Genomic DNA, 17,274 nt, shown 5'->3' on the forward strand with positions numbered 1-17,274 from the left:
TAATTGTGGTGAGCGTTTCTCCTCAGACTCTGTAAGGGAGACCTAGATCCAAGGGCTTCCAAAGATCATGAGTCTAAGCTTTAAACAGAAGGTTGACTTGAACTGACAGGAGGAGATGACTTTTTAACCTTCTCCCATGTTGAGGTCGGGCTGCTGCTTATATGTGAGCTCTCCCGAACCAGTAAAGTCACAATGGATTACTTTCTCTACAAATCCACCCAGATTAAAATATACATATATTTGTTGAACTACCATCAAACCAGGCTGCCCTAGGTGTTAATTTCTCTTTATCATGAGTGTAACAATGACCTTCTTTCCTTTCTCCAGAAGCTACCAATCACTTGGGGAAGGAATTGTGTGGTTAACCATCACGTAACCATGGGATAATAGTTACATGTAGAAGGAAAAAACCATGGTCTTCCCTCCTTCATTCATTGATTGGCTCACTCAATATGCTGGTTTCGTTCAGTCAGTTAGTTCCCACTATCTGCCAAACACAAGGGGCATGGGTAGAAAATAAAGGGGGATCAAAATACAATTCGTGCCCAGCTGTCTTGCGATGGGGCTGGAAGTAGACCTTGCTCAGTCAAGCCGGGGAGTTGTTTTTCTAAGAAGATATGTTCATGTTGCCAAGATGCCTGCCTTTATATTTTTGCTTACTCTCCTACTGGGCATTTTTGGAGCCAGCTTCTCACCAAACAGGGGGAAAAAAAAAGCCATCATTTTCTTTTCATTGCTAAGAAGTTTCAAGAGTCTCTGAATTTTGAAACAGTAAAACCAGAATAGGAAAGATCAGAGAGTTACATAAATAAAAGAACACCTTAAATGTTTCACAGAACTGGAGAAAACACAAGATCCTGAATGGCTAATGGATTCCTCCAAAACCTCTAATAAAGTTCCAGTACAGAGAAAAAGGGCAAAGTGTCTTCTGCTGGACTTGGGAAAGGACCTCACCCCTGCCCCCTCCATTTCAGCGGTTCCAAAGACCCACTCACAGAGACAAGTCACGCCTCCCCAAACATGCCCCCCCTCCCTCTACCACTGTCCTGTTCCCACTGCCTCGGGGTCCTTCCCAACACTGCTGCACCCATACTCTGCAACTCAACTCCTCCTCAAGGCCACCCACGGCCTCACAGGTCAGGGGTAACCTCTCTTTACCACCTGCCATTTACTCCCTGTCATCACAACCAAATCCAGAGTGGGGCAGAGAAGGGCAAAACAAACAACCACATGTAGAAAGGACCTCCCCTTTCCATTTGCCCTCTCCGCTCTGGTGGTATCACTTCTCAGGAGGGTCCCTGATCAGTCTTGTGATATAAATATCTTTCCTCTAAGTTGGAATCTCTGAAGATTAGAGGCGAGAACTCATAGCTTGATCTCGTGGAAAAAGTATTTTGGCATCAGAGATCCTTGATTTCAGATTCCAGCCCCTTAACTGGCAGCTTCCAAAACTCCAGGCAGATGACGTAACCCACGTGAGTCTCAATTTATTCATTTCTGATACATGAATTCCTTCCTTCTTCTTCATTCACCAGTTTAAGAGAATTGTATGCAAATGTGTTTTTGAGATGTGTCCCACGCTGGCTGCTGGAGCTACACAGACGGATAAGACACGGATTCCTCAGTGGGTCATGATCTCCTTCAGGAACAGACGGTTTGGCTGCTAGGGTCAGTCCAGCACTTCAGGATGCCAGGCAGCAGGGAATGGGGCCATCTCAGCAGGAAAGAGCCCAGTGGGAACCGAGGCCATGGGGGAGGTCTAAGTATATCTTGAAGGCTGGCTCTGCGCCCTGACTTGGGGTGGTGCTGCTTACGGGTAAGGAGAGAGCCATAAAATGCTAGAGTCTGAACACTGAGTGGGACCAGGACAGATCCCTATTTCATTCTCCTATTACGAAGTGTGAACTACTCTCTTAGCGAAATGTGAGGCAAAGACCCTTCACTGAAGAGAGGCTCCCTCCCCAGCTCACTCCATGCCCTTTCTAAGCTCCTGTCGTGCTGGGCAAGCAAACGGGTGCTGCCCGTTTGCTCTTGCTTAGGCCATGGGGCAAAAAGGTGTTTCTAGGAGGACTTCAAGGGCCATATCGTGGCACTGGGAAAAGAGGAACCTTGGAGACCCCACTAGACTACCACAGCCTGGGAAGGGTTTCTAGGGACCTTCCGTCCCTCCATAAAACAAAATGAATTGCTTTCCCTGTGCGCAGTTGTAAGAACTCTTACAACTCAAAAATAAGACAAAAACTCCAACTTAAAAATGGTCAAAATATTTGAATAGACATTTTTCCAAAGAAAACAGGCAGACATCCAGCAGTATAAGTGAACATGGTCGACATCAAGAGCAATCAGGGAAATGCAAACCAAACCCACAATGAGATACCACTTTGCACCTGCTAGGATGGCTGTGACCAGGAAGACAGATGATAACAAGTGCCAGTGAGGACATGGGCAAATCAGAAGCTTCCTACACCTCCAGGGGGAATGCAAAATGGTGCAGCTGCTATCAAATCAGTTTGGAAGTTTCTTCAAGAGTCAAGTATCCATGGGGCGCCTGGGTGGCTCAGAGGGTTAAAGCCTCTGCCTTCAGCTCAGGTCATGATCCCAGGGTTCTGGGATCAAGCCCCACATCGGGCTCTCTGCTCAGAAGGGAGCCTGCTTCCTCCTCTCTCTCTGCCTGCTTCTCTGCCTACTTGTGATCTCTGTCTGTCCAATAAAAAAAAAAATCTTTAAAAAAAGAGTCAAGTATCCGTTTGCTATAAGACCCAGCCATTGCACTCATTGTTAGCGACTCAAGAGCAATGAAAAATATGTCCACATGCACAAAGGCTTGCACACAGATGTTCGTGGCATCATCACTTGTAATAGTGAAACATGAAAGGAAACAGCCCATCAGCCGAGGGATAGATAGAAAAATGTAGCCACACAACAGAGTATCATTTAGCAAGAAAAAGGAAAGAAGTACTGATACATTCTACAACAGGGGTGAACACTGAAACATTACGCTAAGTCAAAAAGTCAGACACGGAAAAGCAGATATTCCACTTATATGAATATATTTCACTTATATGAATATCCAGAATTCAAGTCCAATTATATGAATATCCAGAAAAGGCAAATGTCTAGAGACGGAATGAAGATTAGCAGTTGCCTAAACTGGGGATGGGAATGGGAAGTGAGTACCAACAGGCACAAAATCTCTATGTGACGTGAGGGAAAGGATTTAAGACAGGATCATGGTGGCAGGTGCACAATGCTGGAAATACACTAATAACATTGAATTGTGCACTTAAAATGGGTGAATTTAATGCAAAATTGTACCTCGATAAAGCTTTCAAAAACAAGTACAATGGATCCTTGAACCATGCAGAGCTTAGGGGCGCCAACACCTCCATGCAATCAAAAATCTGCATATACCTTTTGAGTCCCCCCAAAATTTCACTACTAATAGCCTACTACCAACTGGAAGCCTTACAAATAACATACAGTCGATGAACTTATGTTTTGTATGCTGTTTGCATTATATACTGTATTCTTATAATAATGTAAGCTAGAGAAAAGAAAACATTAAGAAAACCGTGAAGAGGGGCGCCTGGGTGGCTCAGCGGGTTAAGCCTTTACCTTCGGCTCAGGTCATGATCTCAGGGTCCTGGGATCGAACCCCATATTGCTCTCTGCTCAGCAGGGAGCCTGCTTCCCCTCTCCCCCCACCCCTGCCTCCTGCTCTGCCTACTTGTGATATCTCTCTCTCTGTCAAAGAAATAAAATAAAATAAAAAAAAAAGAAAAGAAAACCGTGAAGAGAAACTACAGTCACAGCAGTGTACGTATTTATTAAAAAAAATCTGCACCAAGTGGCCCCGCAAGGTTCAAACCTATGTCATTCAAGGGTCAGGGGCACTGCTCCTCTTTACAAAGATATAGTTGAAAACCAGTTAAATCTGAATGACTTTGCTGCTCTCATCTCCCAGAGAAGACCTAGGTGGCAATGAACCTTAACCAAAGACTGCTCTGAGAGGCCACAGCTAGGGGCCATGATAGGGGGCAAAGGAGAACAGTGGTTTCCACTGCATCAGAATCACGGGGGAGGGGGCACCTGGGTGGCTCAGTCGTTAAGCGGTCTTCAGCTCAGGTCATGGTCCCAGGGTCCTGGGATCGAGCCCCGCATCAGGTTCCCTGCTCAGCGGGAAGCCTGTTCTTCCCTCTCTCACTCCCCCTGCTTGTGTTCCTTCTCTCGCTGCGTCTCTCTCTGTCTAATAAATAAATAAAATCTTAAAAAAAAAATCATTGAGGAGAAGCAGTGGGGGTTGGGGGGGCGGCGCAGAGAGTGCTTCAAAATGCAGATTCCTGGGCCCCGTGCTCAGCAATCCTAACTCCGTTGTTCTGGGTACTCCCAGCAATCTGCATTTCTCAGAAGCACACTTCAGAGTAAAAGGAGCCACACGTTGAGAAATCCTATAATAGCAGTGCAGAGGAATGCTGCGGGAGCATATGTGCACAGGGTGGGGGTAGAGAAGGGCGGGTACTCACATGAGCCCCGGAAAGTCAGGAAGCTCTTAACGTTCAGTTAGGCACTAAGCTGAATCTCAGAGGATGAGGAGGTATTACTGCCTTCTCAAGGCATAGTTCGGAAGAAGAGAGGTAAGTGAGGGTAAAAGCATCTCCGGGCTGATGCACGTGCCAAGGCACTGAGGCCTTACAGCTAGAAAACATCTCCGGAGCATTCACTCTGTGCCAGAAGGTAAGAGCACAGGGGAAAAGAGCACAGGGGAAAACCCAGGATGGACGGTAGCTGGCCAGAGCAGCGGATGCAGCTGAGGGGAGACGTGGGAATTCACTACAAGGTGGCAGTGGACTGGAGAAGGTCAGACCATGTCTGGGGTGCCGGAGATCTGAGACAGGGCCACGCGGATCAGCAGGGCGGGGAGGGGAAGAGAGAAGGCAGGATGTCTTGGCTGCCTTCCCTCCGGGTCCGGTGGTGCAGGCGCTAACCCAGAGAAGGCTTGCAGGTGGCCGGCTAAGGGGAGGACCTCAGTTTTAGACACTGAGTTCCAAGTGCCTACCAGGATGACAGCTGGTGGCTGTAAGCAGGGAAAGGGAAAGCCCAGAGGGGCTTCCAGGATGGAATTGTAAGTTTTACCTAATAATAACAACTGCCACGGGAGTTTTGGAGAGCTCGGAGGAGATGATGAGGTGAGCTTTGAGAACTAGAAAATGATGCCTGAGTGTCACTGTTATAATTTATCTCTGAATGTGCCCCAGCACCCCTCACAGGGATGTGCTCATGATTGCACGGGTCAGCGCGACTCCGAATCCCCCAAACACGGCGACCAAGGACATCTTGCACACCACAGTTCTAAGGGGAGGCCATAGTGCATCTCAACGGCAGGGACACTAGTGACAGGAAGCAGAAAAGGGGCTTGCATCTTATATGGTCAGTTATTTCTCACCACCTGACAAAAACTCCCTCACTCCCGAAACCCCATCGTTTCGGTGTTAAGAATACCATGTCTCTCAGGAGTAACGAAGGCAAGAAGGTTTGCTGAAACTCCTTCTGATCTCAAAACTTTCTAGCCTTCACTGGGAGATTTATAGATGGTCGAAGAGCAGATTCAGCAACCCTCTTAAAAGGAAAACCCCCAAGGACCAGTTCTCAAGAAAAGGGCCAGTTTTGTGCGTGGACATTTGTAACAAATGCGAACGTGATCGTTTGACTTGGAACAGCCCAGTGATGGATTTGGCCCCAGGCCCCTTCTGCTTCTTCATGGGTCTCCAGCCCCAGGTCTACTTCCATACTTGACTTTGATTTATTACTTGTAACAAAATTGGTGTTTTCAAATAGAGCAGTGGACCACCAAAAGATTGCAGGTTCTTTTTTTTTTTTTTTCCCCCTCTTTGGACTAGGAAGCCCAAAGTAAAGGGGATACAAAGAGGACAACGCAGAACAAAGAGAACGGTGGGGTGTGGGGTCAGGGGGAAAGGGGCCACAGGAAGGCATCAAAAGGAGGAGGGAGCTACTGGTGTGGGTCAAGAGGGAATCACCCACTCCAGCCTCTCTCTAGATGGCGTTCAAAACTCAAAAAGCAACTTCCAGACTCAGAAAGACAAATGACAATTGGGTGAACTGAAGAAAAGTAATCAAAACTTGAAAAGGAAACTTATTTGGGAATGTATTCCTGGGTGTTTTCTTTTGTTTTTTTTTTTTTTTTTTCTCTTTTCTCTCCAGGGTTGACCCAAAGTTGGAACTATGCAGGGGGTTCAGGCAACCAAATCTGAGAACCCTCCTCTTTTTGGCCAGAAGACCTGGAAAGGAGACTCTGTAATGGAAAAATGAACAGAAAGTCCAGGGGGTTGTGGGGGACAGGGGAGTCCATTTTCCTCTCCCAAGTGTGGCTGTGGGCACAGGCCTGCTCCTCAGATCAGCAGCAACATAAGCACCTGAAAGCTTCTCCCGAGTTGCCATGAGGAGCAGGGGAAAGAGGTCCCTGTGGTCCAGCGTACAGGGAGAATCCCTATGAGCGGTTTCCCCCTCCTTTCTTCTCACTGCTCAACCCTGAGGATGGTCCTGGTCTTAGGGAACTATACCACAGCAGTGGTGAGCAGCTAAAACTACCAGAAAAACCCAATCTTTCTGGCTAGAAGCCCAGGTGGGGGGAAGGTCTCTTAGGGGCAGGAGCCAGTGAGAGGAATCCCAGAGAAGACAGAGCTGGAGAAGGAGATCCCTTTCTTCTGTGCATGAGGCAGCACAAGCCCCAGTCTCTCCTGGAACTGCACACGTGTGGGACAGATCCAGAGGCTTTGAGATCTGAGCTGTGGGAGAATCCACTGCTCAAGCCTGGACTAAACCCTACAAAGCACTTCCATGCGACCCAAAGCAGCACAGCAAAACTGCACTGATGTTGGAACCATTGCCCACAGAACGCAAGCTAGAACTGGGCTGACTGCCTGGTAAACAAAAGAAAACAAACCCACAAGCAAACAAAATATATAGATATGCATTTCAGAATGACTCAGAGTCTCACAATGCAATGCCCCAAATGCCCAGAGTCCAACCCAAGAATATTTGTCATGCAAGGGACTGGGAAAACGTGATCAATTCTCAAGAGAAAAGACGGTCCATTGATGGCAACACCCCTCCCCCGCCCAGTGACACAGATGCTGGAATTACCAGATAGATTTCTAGGAGCTGTTTTAACTGTGCTCTGGGAGATAAAGGCAAACACCCTTAAAATGAATGGAATGACAGACATTCTCAGCAGAGGCAGAGAACCTATAAAAAAGAAATAAGTGAGTATATTAGAGCTGAAAAATACAATGCAAAAAAAATGCATGATGAACCCAAGAGCAGGATGGCAACTGCCATGGGAAGTCACTGTGTATTTGGTGGTAGCGATATTATCTGATCTGAAGAACAGACAGAAAAGGAACTGAAGGAAAAAATGAACAGAGCTTCAGAGGTCTGTGGGGTGATATTAAATAATCTCACTATATATATGATATTTTATATATCCTATATATTATATATGTATATATATAATAATTTAATACGGTGTCCTTGAGATCCCAGGCAAGAACAAAGAGATTGAGATGGGAAATATACCCAAAGAAATAATGAGCAAACATTTCCCAAACTTGATGAAAGCCACACGTTGACAGATCCAAACAATACGATCTGTCTGGTTATTAAACACAGGCACGCACACACATCATTGACACTGAGTGCCTCCAAAGGGGATATCAAGAAAGACCAGTAAAGTGAAGGCATAACTGCTTAAAAAGAAATAAAACCTGATGGGCTATCCATCATTCCCTTTTGAGAGGTGTCACAAGCATCAGGACCTTTCAATCTGAAATATCTTCCCTAAATCTAGCAGAATCAGGAGTCCCTAGAACTCTGTCAGTCAGCAAATTGGTTCCTTTACCAACACTGAACTTGCAGAAACGTTTGCCGTATTACCGACCCCTTGATTTTTGGTCTGAAAACAGAGGAAGGATAGGCTATAAAAGGGATTTCCGAATTTTCACTAGTAAATATCCAGAAAGCATTTTTGTAAAACCCTCCTGCCCATTTCTAGATTGACACGTAAAAAATTTCACCAAAATGTGAATGGCTGCAAAGAATGTAACCTTTAGCATTGTTACTATTGATGCATAAAAATAAAATTATTTCTCATTCTCATTCTCAGCCACTGAAATTTACACTTACTGCAAAAAAAAATACAGGAACAGGCTGCTTTTTGACAATCACAAATTTTGCATAATTATATTTTCTCCTCAAACTTATATTTCCATTCTTCTTGCCCTGTAGAAATGTATCCCAGTATTATTTATTTTATGCCTTAATGTCTTTTATTCATTACTCTATCATACTTTTCTGCAGCAAAACTATGTTTATAAACTTCAATTTAAATTCAATGGCAAGGGGTGCCTGGGTGGCTCAGTGGGTTAAACCTCTGCCTTCAGCTCAGGTCATGATCTCAGGGTCCTGGGATCAAGCCCCACATCGGGCTCTGCAGGGAGCCTGCTTCCCCCATCTCTGCCTGCTGCTCTGCCTACTTGTGATCTCTCTCTCTGTCAAATAAATAAAATCTTTAAATTCAATGGCAAAAGAAAAAAGCTCTTCTGATTGCTACCATCGTAACTCTGAGTGCCACTTATCAAGACAACACACATATTACAAATGGTGACAAATAATTACTAAATGTATGTAAAAAGTAATTTTTATTGGAAAACCCTCTCTCTTGAGCACTTTCATTTTTCAGTGTTTTTTTTTTTTCATGCATCTGTGGATGAAAAAATTTATTACCAGAATGAGTCAAGGTTGAACATCAATTTCTCAATTTTTGTTTTTATCAAAGTAAATGCTGGGAAACTATGTTCACATAAATGAGAAGATGGGAATGAGTGACATTTTGTCATAGAAATGTCACTCTGTTCTTTGAACTCCTGAGTGTACTAACATCACATGGTGAAGAAATATCAAAAATTATTTGAGTCACGGGTGTACAGAGAAGCTGGGAGGACTGATGAGTGAGTATCCTCCCTACTCATCCATTCTGCCTTTTCTCTGTCTTTGACGAGGGCCATTTACAACTCTGCAGACATAGCAGTTAACTTGTAGAAAACTGATGGGAAAGCAGGTAATTATTGTCTATAAGCACATAAATAGTTTTACCTTGTGAAGGTTGGATTGACTTCCTTCTCCCACGGTGGAAGAAGCTGGTTTAACACCAATTAAGCAAATTCATTTCAACCTTCCCATAAATGATCTCCTTTGAACTGACTACAGACCTTTCCAGCTCTCTAATTTTTTAGTATGTTTAAAAATGTTCCTTTTGGGGCTCCTGGGTGGCTCAGTCAGTTAAGTGTCTGCCTTTGGCTCATGATCCCAGGGTCCTGGGATCCAGCCCCTTGCACATGGGCTCCCCACTCAGCAGGGAGTCTCCCTCTCCTTCTGCCCCCCCACCCCTTCCTTGTGCATACTCTCTCTCTCTCTCAAATAAATAAAATCTTTCAAAAAAGTTCATTTTTCATGTGTATGAGAGCCTTGATTTCATCCCTTTCTAAATTTGTCCTTTAATATTGGTTTACAATTTGATTAGATCAATCTTCAATGTGTGTGTGTGTGTGTGTGTGTGTGTGTGTTTGGTTTTTGTTTGTTTGTTTTAATTATTTTCATTAACATATACTGTATTATTTGCCCCAGGGGTACAGGCCTGTGAATCATCAGGCTTACACGTTTCACAGCACTCACCATAGCACATACCCTCCAGAGATTTAGAAAACATATGATTTGCGATACCTGGGCATTGGAATCATTCACTTTCACACCCCTAAGGCTGATATTCTGAAATGTCCCCCTTTTCTGCCTTCCCCACTCCCTAGATGATATCCTTAGACAGTGGAGTTTAGTAAAAAATAGGTTAGAAATAGGGCTTCTTAGTCAAATGAATTAGGAAGATGGATTAGAGATACAGGATTTTCTTAGGCAGAATGAGAGAAAGGTGCTTATGGAAAAGAAGGCAGGAGACAGTACCTCATCTCTGGGGCAGGCCTGCTCTCCAAAAGACTCCTCTGGAAAAAGGACATGGGGAAGAGGAGGACTTGAAAATTTGCTTTCTCAAAACACCTGTGTGCAGGTATCTTGGGGAAAGTCTCTGAATACAGTTAATGTACACAGTTTGAAGACTTTTGGCCTAAAGAAGCACAATAATGAGTCCCACCCCTAATGCCAGCCCACTCATGGCATGAGAAAACCTCTTTTTCAAAGTTTTCAGTGGCTGGAGAACTTTCATTAGATAATCGTCCACCTTCCACTCAGACGAGACACTGAGTGAAGGACGAAGGGAGAGACTCTTCTGAAGTAGGACAGAAGAAGGGGGGCCGGAGGGCCGTCCACAGAGGGAACTTTGAACAGCGGAGCATACCACGAGAGCATCGAGAGACAAAGAAGCAAAATGGAAATGAATGGGGAATGAGAATCACAACTTTAAGGATTTTGACTCAATACTTGTGAACCTGCATTGGACCCCTGACAATCTCCAGCCACAGCTTCCAGCATGCTAGAAGATGGTACCAGGAGAAACTGTGTATGGTCAGCCGAAAGCCAAGCTACCAACTGGATGGAGTCTTCTTCCAGCAACCTACTCGTGAACTGATGCTGGATGGGAGTGAGCACAGGTCCCAAACAGTGTTCAGTAGATGAAAAGACCACTCTCATATCTCACCAGCCCCTTACGTACACGCTCCGGGCTTCTAAACTGAGGATACATAGAATGGACAGCCTCCACAACACATCAGACTATAATCAGACAGAAATATGCTCTCGCCACTACAAAGCCTATTACACCTGATTCTGGAAAAATTCAATCGGCTAGTTGTCTTAGCATGGTCCATTTTGACTGCTTCTTATTGCCTTAAAATAAAGTACTCAATTTATCTCATAAAAATCCAGAGACTCTGAGGCGCCTAGGTGGCTCAGTGGGTTAAAGCCTCTGCCTTCGGCTCAGGTCATGATCCCAGGGTCCTGGGATCGAGCCCCACATCGGGCTTTCTGCTCGGCGGGGAACCTGCTTCTCCCTCTCTCTCTCGGTCTGCCTCTCTGGCTACTTGTGATCTGTCAGAAAAATAAATGAAATCTTTAAAAAAACAAAATCCAGAGACTCTGAAGGCACCTGGGTTGCACAGTCAGTTTAAGAGTCTGACTCTTGGTTTTGGCCCAGGTCATGACCTCAGGGTCATGAGATTGAGCCGCACGTCAGGCTCCAGGTTGAGCATGGAGTCTGCTAGTTTCTCTCTCCCTCTCACTCTGCCCTCCTTGTGCTCGTCTATGTACTGCTACAGTTGTCTCAGCTGTCTCCAGCATCTAGCTTCTCCAGGGACCACCTGCCTCTTCAAAACTACATGGAGATGACCTAGCTTCAATCTCCAGACTCACAGAACTCTCCTGTTCCTCTTTAATTTTTTTTTTTAAGATTTTATTTATTTGAGAGAGAGTGAGAGAGAGAGAACACGAGAAGGGGGGAGGGGCAGAGGGAGACACAAACTCCCTGCTGAGCAGGGAACCCAACATGGGACTCAATCCTGGGACCCTGAGATCATGGCCTGAGCCGAAGGCAGACACTTAGCCAACTGAACCACCCAGGTGCCCCTCTCCTGCTCCTTAATACCCTATCAAAACTCGAATGATTTTGGATCAGACTCGTACATTGTAGAATGGCCTTTAAATTCTGAGAAGCTGGGGACTATGGGAACTTCAAGTTACCTAATTTATCTTCTCATTAGATAGATGTGAGTTTCTATCTTGGGACTACTGGACCTTGTTCACTTGGTTAAGCGGTCAATGAGAAGCTAGGATGATTAGATGTCTAACTGATGAGAAGGTCAGGTGAAATTATTATTACTAATCCATAATAATCAGAAGTTCTTTCTCTGGTTTTAGAACACTTGCTATGTCAATTCCTATACAAGGCTGTATCCTGCAGTCAAATGCTCTACCCCTGAGCTATACCCCCACAAGGCTGTATCCTGAAAAGGAAACCGTCCTCTTTATAGAACTGCTCAGTAAAAGAAGATGTTTTCCATAAGTGAGAAAAGGGTCTACTTAGGAAAAACAAAACAACATGAAATTCCCCTGATATAAAAGCTCATGTGAAAAGATAAATATTGCGTGATTTCACGGACATGAGGCACTGAGAACAGTCAAATCCTTAGAGACAGAAGGTTGAATTGGTGGTTACCAGGGGCTGGGGAGGGAGGATTGGGGGTTATCATTTGATGGGAACAGAATTTCAGTCTGAGGTGATTAAAAAGTTCTGGAGATGGACGGTGGTGACAGTCACACAACTTTGTGAATGTACTGAATACTGCTGAATTGTACACTTAAAAATGATAAAAACGGTACATTTAAGTTGTATACTTTACCATAATTAAAACAGGAAAAAAAAACCCTAGAAAAATCCCTTATAATGGCCTGCTCTGACCTGCTTCCTCTCTTCCTAAGTAGAAGTAGAAATACCCAGGATGAAATCCAAAAGCTAATAGCCCGAGTCAGGGCAGGCTTCGAAAGAGCCCAGGGCTAAAATGCCAGGTTTCCAACTGGCTCCTTGTTACCAGAATAGCCAAACTAAGTCATGTCAGAAATACTGGCCTGCCCAGCAGGGATACACATACAAGGAAAATGTTAGGAAGGTTTAGAAACCACTTAGGACCTTGCTGAAAGTCTTGTCCCTCTGAGTTAATAAAATTGCTCTCTGTCCCATCCTAAATCCAAGTGATAAAAGGGAATAAAGATGCTCGTGGGGTACGGAGTCCTGCTGTGAAATTAGCTGTACAATTTCAGACCCACGCTTTTCCACACTTCTTGGGACATCACATAATAGATATTGCAATTAGAATCTAAATGGAACGAGAAGATAGGATCCCAGTTCTTTTCACTTGGTTTGGGGGAATAAGGAAGCTGGAGACAGACCATTAATGTACAAGTCAGAAGAAGTATCAACTTCTTCTCTTCTTTTTGTCATTAAAATATATGATACAGTCACATTCACACAGAAGAGCTCCTGCACATCTGTGCCAAGACACAAAGAAAAAGTCTTCACAGCAATGCACTTTTCAAAACATGAACCATCCCAAATGCTCACCAGTAAGAGAATGGATAAATGACTTGTGGAATAGTTGCCAACAAGGGCTATGTAGCTACCTGAGGCAATAGACAATTCTTAAAAGCTTAAGGTTGAGTTTTTTAAAAGTGAGAATATATATACCCCTTTCATAAGTCAAACACCAAGAAAACCTAAACAGCCCATTGTTTAGGAATATATACATATGTCATAAAGCAGTTTTACAGTAAAACTAGGGATTGACTGACACAAAATTCAGGGTTGGAGGGACCTGGGGAATGGCACAGGAGAGGAGCGCAAAGACGCAACAGGACAGGTAACAATATGGTAGGTTTGTGTTTTGCCTACTTTCTGTTTATTCTCTTTAACAGCTTTACTGAGATGTAACACATAGGAGACAATTCACCCATTTGAAGTGTACAGTTCAATGATATGTGTAATCATCACCACAGTCAATCTTAGAACATTTTCATCAGCTCAAAGAAAAACCCTGTAGCCTATAACTATCACCACCACTAATTTACTTCCTGTCTCTACAGATTGCCCTGTTCTGGACATTTTCATAGGAACAGAGTTAAACAAACTGTGGTCTATTGTGACTCACTTCTTTCACTTAGAATATATTTTTTAAAGATTTATGTATTTATTTGACAGACAGAGATCACAAGTAGGCAGAGAGGCAGGCAGAGAGAGAGGAGGAAGCAGACTCCCCGCTGAGCATAGAGCCCGACGCGGGGCTCGATCCCAGGACCCTGGGATCACGACCTGAGCCGAAGGCAGAGGCTTTAACCCACTGAGCCACCCAGGCGCCCCTCATTTCCTTCTATGGCTAACTACTATCCCACTCCATGGGTAGACCACATTGTATACATTCATTCATCAGTCAATGGACATTTTTAGCTTTTAGTTATTATGAATGGTGCTGGCATAAATATTTGTGAATAGGATTTTGTGCACATATAGACTTTCATTTCTCTTGGATGTATATACTGCGAAGAGAAATTGCTCTATCATATGGTAATTCAGCTTAACTTTCGAGGAACTGCCAAACTGTTTTCCAAAGCAGCTGCACCATTTGACATTCCACCATCAATGAGTAAAAGAGTACCAGTTCCTCCACATCCTCACCAACACTTACCAGCTGATTTTTTTATTCTAGCCATCCTAGTGGGTATGAAATGGTATCTCAGTGTGATTTCTACTTCTCTGATGAATAATAATGTTGAGTATCTTTTCCTTACTTACTGGCTATCTGTTTATCTTCTTTGGAGAAATGTCTATCCAGATCCTTTGACAATTTTTATATTGGTTATTTATCTTTTTATTACTGAGTTGTAAGAGCTCGTTACCTATTTTGGATACAAGCCCTTTATCAAGTACATAACTCTAAAATATTTTCTCCTATTCTGTAGGTTATCTTTTCACAATTTTCACAAACCCTAGTTTTTAATGAGGTAATGGCCATTCGAACACAATGGTTATAGCTTATATATGCTTAGCCTGTTATTTTTATGTATAAAATATTATATAGCTAATAAAAAACAACTTCACATACGAAGATGTCTGTTAGGAAATATTCAAGACAAAATGAAACACTCCAATACCCAAATCAGTTAATGCTACTTTTGAAGGTATGTAACAACTCTTGGGTATGACTCAGGCACTCAAATAATCTGGCCCATGAATCCCTTCAAAGGCTCTTCCTTGAACTATCACTAGGCAGGTGGAAGTAGCAAAGTCCTACCAACAGAACAAACCTGCCTCAATTTCCTCCTGTCTTTATGTCTCCCCTTCCTCTCTCAAGCTAAGAATTATTTTTACATGTTTAAATGCCTGAAAAAAAAAAAAGACTATTTCTTTCCTGGTGAAAATTATATGAACTTCAAATTTGTTGGCAAATTTTTTGAGCCAAGGGCTAGAGAGTAAATATGGAGGTTTTGCTGGCCATGTGATCTCTTCAGAAGCTACTCAACTCTACCGTCGAGCAAAAAAAGGCAGCCGTAGACAATACACAAAGGAATTGGCGCAGCTGAAACTTATGGACTCTGAAATTTGAAGTTCATACAATTTTCACCACGTCAACAACAGGCACCAAAAACCTCTTTCCTGTAAGTCAAGGCCACTTCGATGGTCACCCGCCTGACTTCTCAATGTCTTTTTCTCTTGAATAAATATGACACCTTGATTCTAATTCTATTAAGGATTTTTACATGTGGGAATTCACGGAATAGTCTTTCTTTGCAAAATACACTTTATCTTCAAGAAGTCATGATTCTGCCACACTCAAGCTATTGAGTCAATTACTTTGAAAAACTTCGACTCCCTGCGCAGGACATGCTTGAGTCAAATACAGTTCTGGTCTGAAAGACGTCCCAAAAACCGCACCGCTGCCCTCAAAAGGCTTATAGTCTAGTTAGACTTCAGTAACTGTAAGAACAATTTCCTTAATCTTACATTAAGTGAGCTCAGGTGTTTTACCAAGAATTCTAAGGCACGTTCCTTAAATTGAAAGAAACCTACATACGCAGTAAAGAAATAGTACCTGCAAACAATTCTGGTAAACCATGGTGCCTGAGTCCCATAGGCTTCTGCACTGCCAAGACTCAACAGAACCAAAGGTTCTTGATGTTTCGCTAAATGTTCAATCTCCGATGTGGCTGTTTGGACCCAATCCTAGCTCCATGTCCTAAATGCTGTCACCCATATCTACTCTACAGAATTCATCAGTTCAAATACAGCTAAAACTTGCAGCCTGTTTGTGATGCCGGACAGCACTCCGAGGAGAATAAAGGAAAGGCCATCTGCATATGCGATCATTAGCCCTGAAAGTGCTGCTTGCAGGACAGCCTTCTACCCAAAGCGGTCAGGGACCCAGCTGGGGAGAGGCCCTATTCCGGGCTGTCCCCTCAAAGCCTCAGTTGCCTCTGCATTTTTTCAAAGTGACTCATTGCCTCTAGACAGGTTCTGCAGACAAGCCAGGTCCTTTTCTTTCCAGCACTTTCCAGTCGCGGTGCCGTGGTCGGATCCAGCCCAGTCACAGTCTTCCCCTTCTCCCCCCACGCCCGCCCCCCCCACGTGCGGCTCGCAGCCCGGCGGGCGAGGACCCCCAAAGTTCAGGCGGGCCTGGGGCGGCAGCGCGGGGCGAGTAGGCCCCGGCCGGCTCCCGCGCGCACCCCGCCTCCCCGCGCCCGCCCCGGGGCGCCCGCAGCGGGGACAGGGCGGGGGCAGGGCGCCGCGGCGCTGACCCAGATGGGGCGGCCGCCCCCGCCCCGCCCGCCTCCCCGCCCCGGGCCCCGGCCCCCCGGCCCGGAAGGCTCCCGCGCCGCCTCCTCGCCCGCGCGCCGCCGCCGCGTCCCGGCCCCCTCGCCCCCCCACCCCGGGGGCGCAACTTCCGAGCGGCCGGCCGCGGGGCGCCCCCCGCACCTGCCCCCGGCCCTCCCCGCCCGCGCCGGCCCGCAGCTCCCGGTTACCTGCCGGGTGTCCCGGGGTCCCGTCCCCGGCGCCGCAAATCCGAGTCCGGCCACTCGCACCCTCCTCCCGCGCCCTCCTCCCCCCGGAGTCGGAGCCGGTGTCAGTCACGCCGCTCCCGGGGAGAGTCGCCGGCGGCTTCCGGGAGCTCCAAATACAGACGAGCGCGGGGGAGAGGGAGGGAGGGCAAAGCCCCGCGGGTGCGGGGTGGAAAGAAAGGCGAGCCGGGAGGAGAGGGGGCTGGGGGGAAGGAGGGGCAGATGGGCCGTGGGAGACGAGAGAGGGACGTGGGGACGACAGGGGAAGGGGGAGAGAGAGCCTGCCAAGCGCCCGGCTATGGAAGAAATGGCTTCACCGCGTCAGGCAGCCTCGCAAGAAGTCTGGAAAGACCCGGGAGACTCCGGGCCGAAGAGCCGCAAACAGGCTGGCCCCTCCAAGACTTTGCAGAGATAGGACGGGTACTTAGGAAGCAGGAGACGGGCCTGTGTGCCCCCACACCCCAATAGGGCAGGAGCGGGAGGTGGACATCTGACGCACTAGCTAGCCATCAGGCTCAGATGCATTCAGGTCTTGTAAAAACACTTTCTAGCGTATTTTTAAAAATGCATCTAACATACAGCATCTTTAAAAGAGAATAAATGCCCAATTATTTAAAAGCAAACCTATCCCAAAGCACTCTACTTTTATGTCTA

The 17,274-nt window shown here is 45.6% G+C and overlaps 1 protein-coding gene across 1 annotated transcript in view; it reads right to left on the reverse strand.

The window, feature by feature from the left end:
• CAP2 (cyclase associated actin cytoskeleton regulatory protein 2) overlaps positions 1-16,947 on the reverse strand; it is a 133,708-nt gene extending 116,761 nt beyond the window's left edge. Inside the window, exon 1 of the mRNA XM_047733678.1 lies at positions 16,585-16,947. The gene's annotated coding sequence lies outside the window, so the exon portion shown is untranslated. The remainder of the gene's footprint in view (positions 1-16,584) is intronic.
• Between the last annotated feature and the right edge of the window lie 327 nt (positions 16,948-17,274).

Source organism: Lutra lutra, chromosome 6 (assembly GCF_902655055.1).
Source record: "Lutra lutra chromosome 6, mLutLut1.2, whole genome shotgun sequence".
NCBI lineage: Eukaryota > Metazoa > Chordata > Mammalia > Carnivora > Mustelidae > Lutra > Lutra lutra.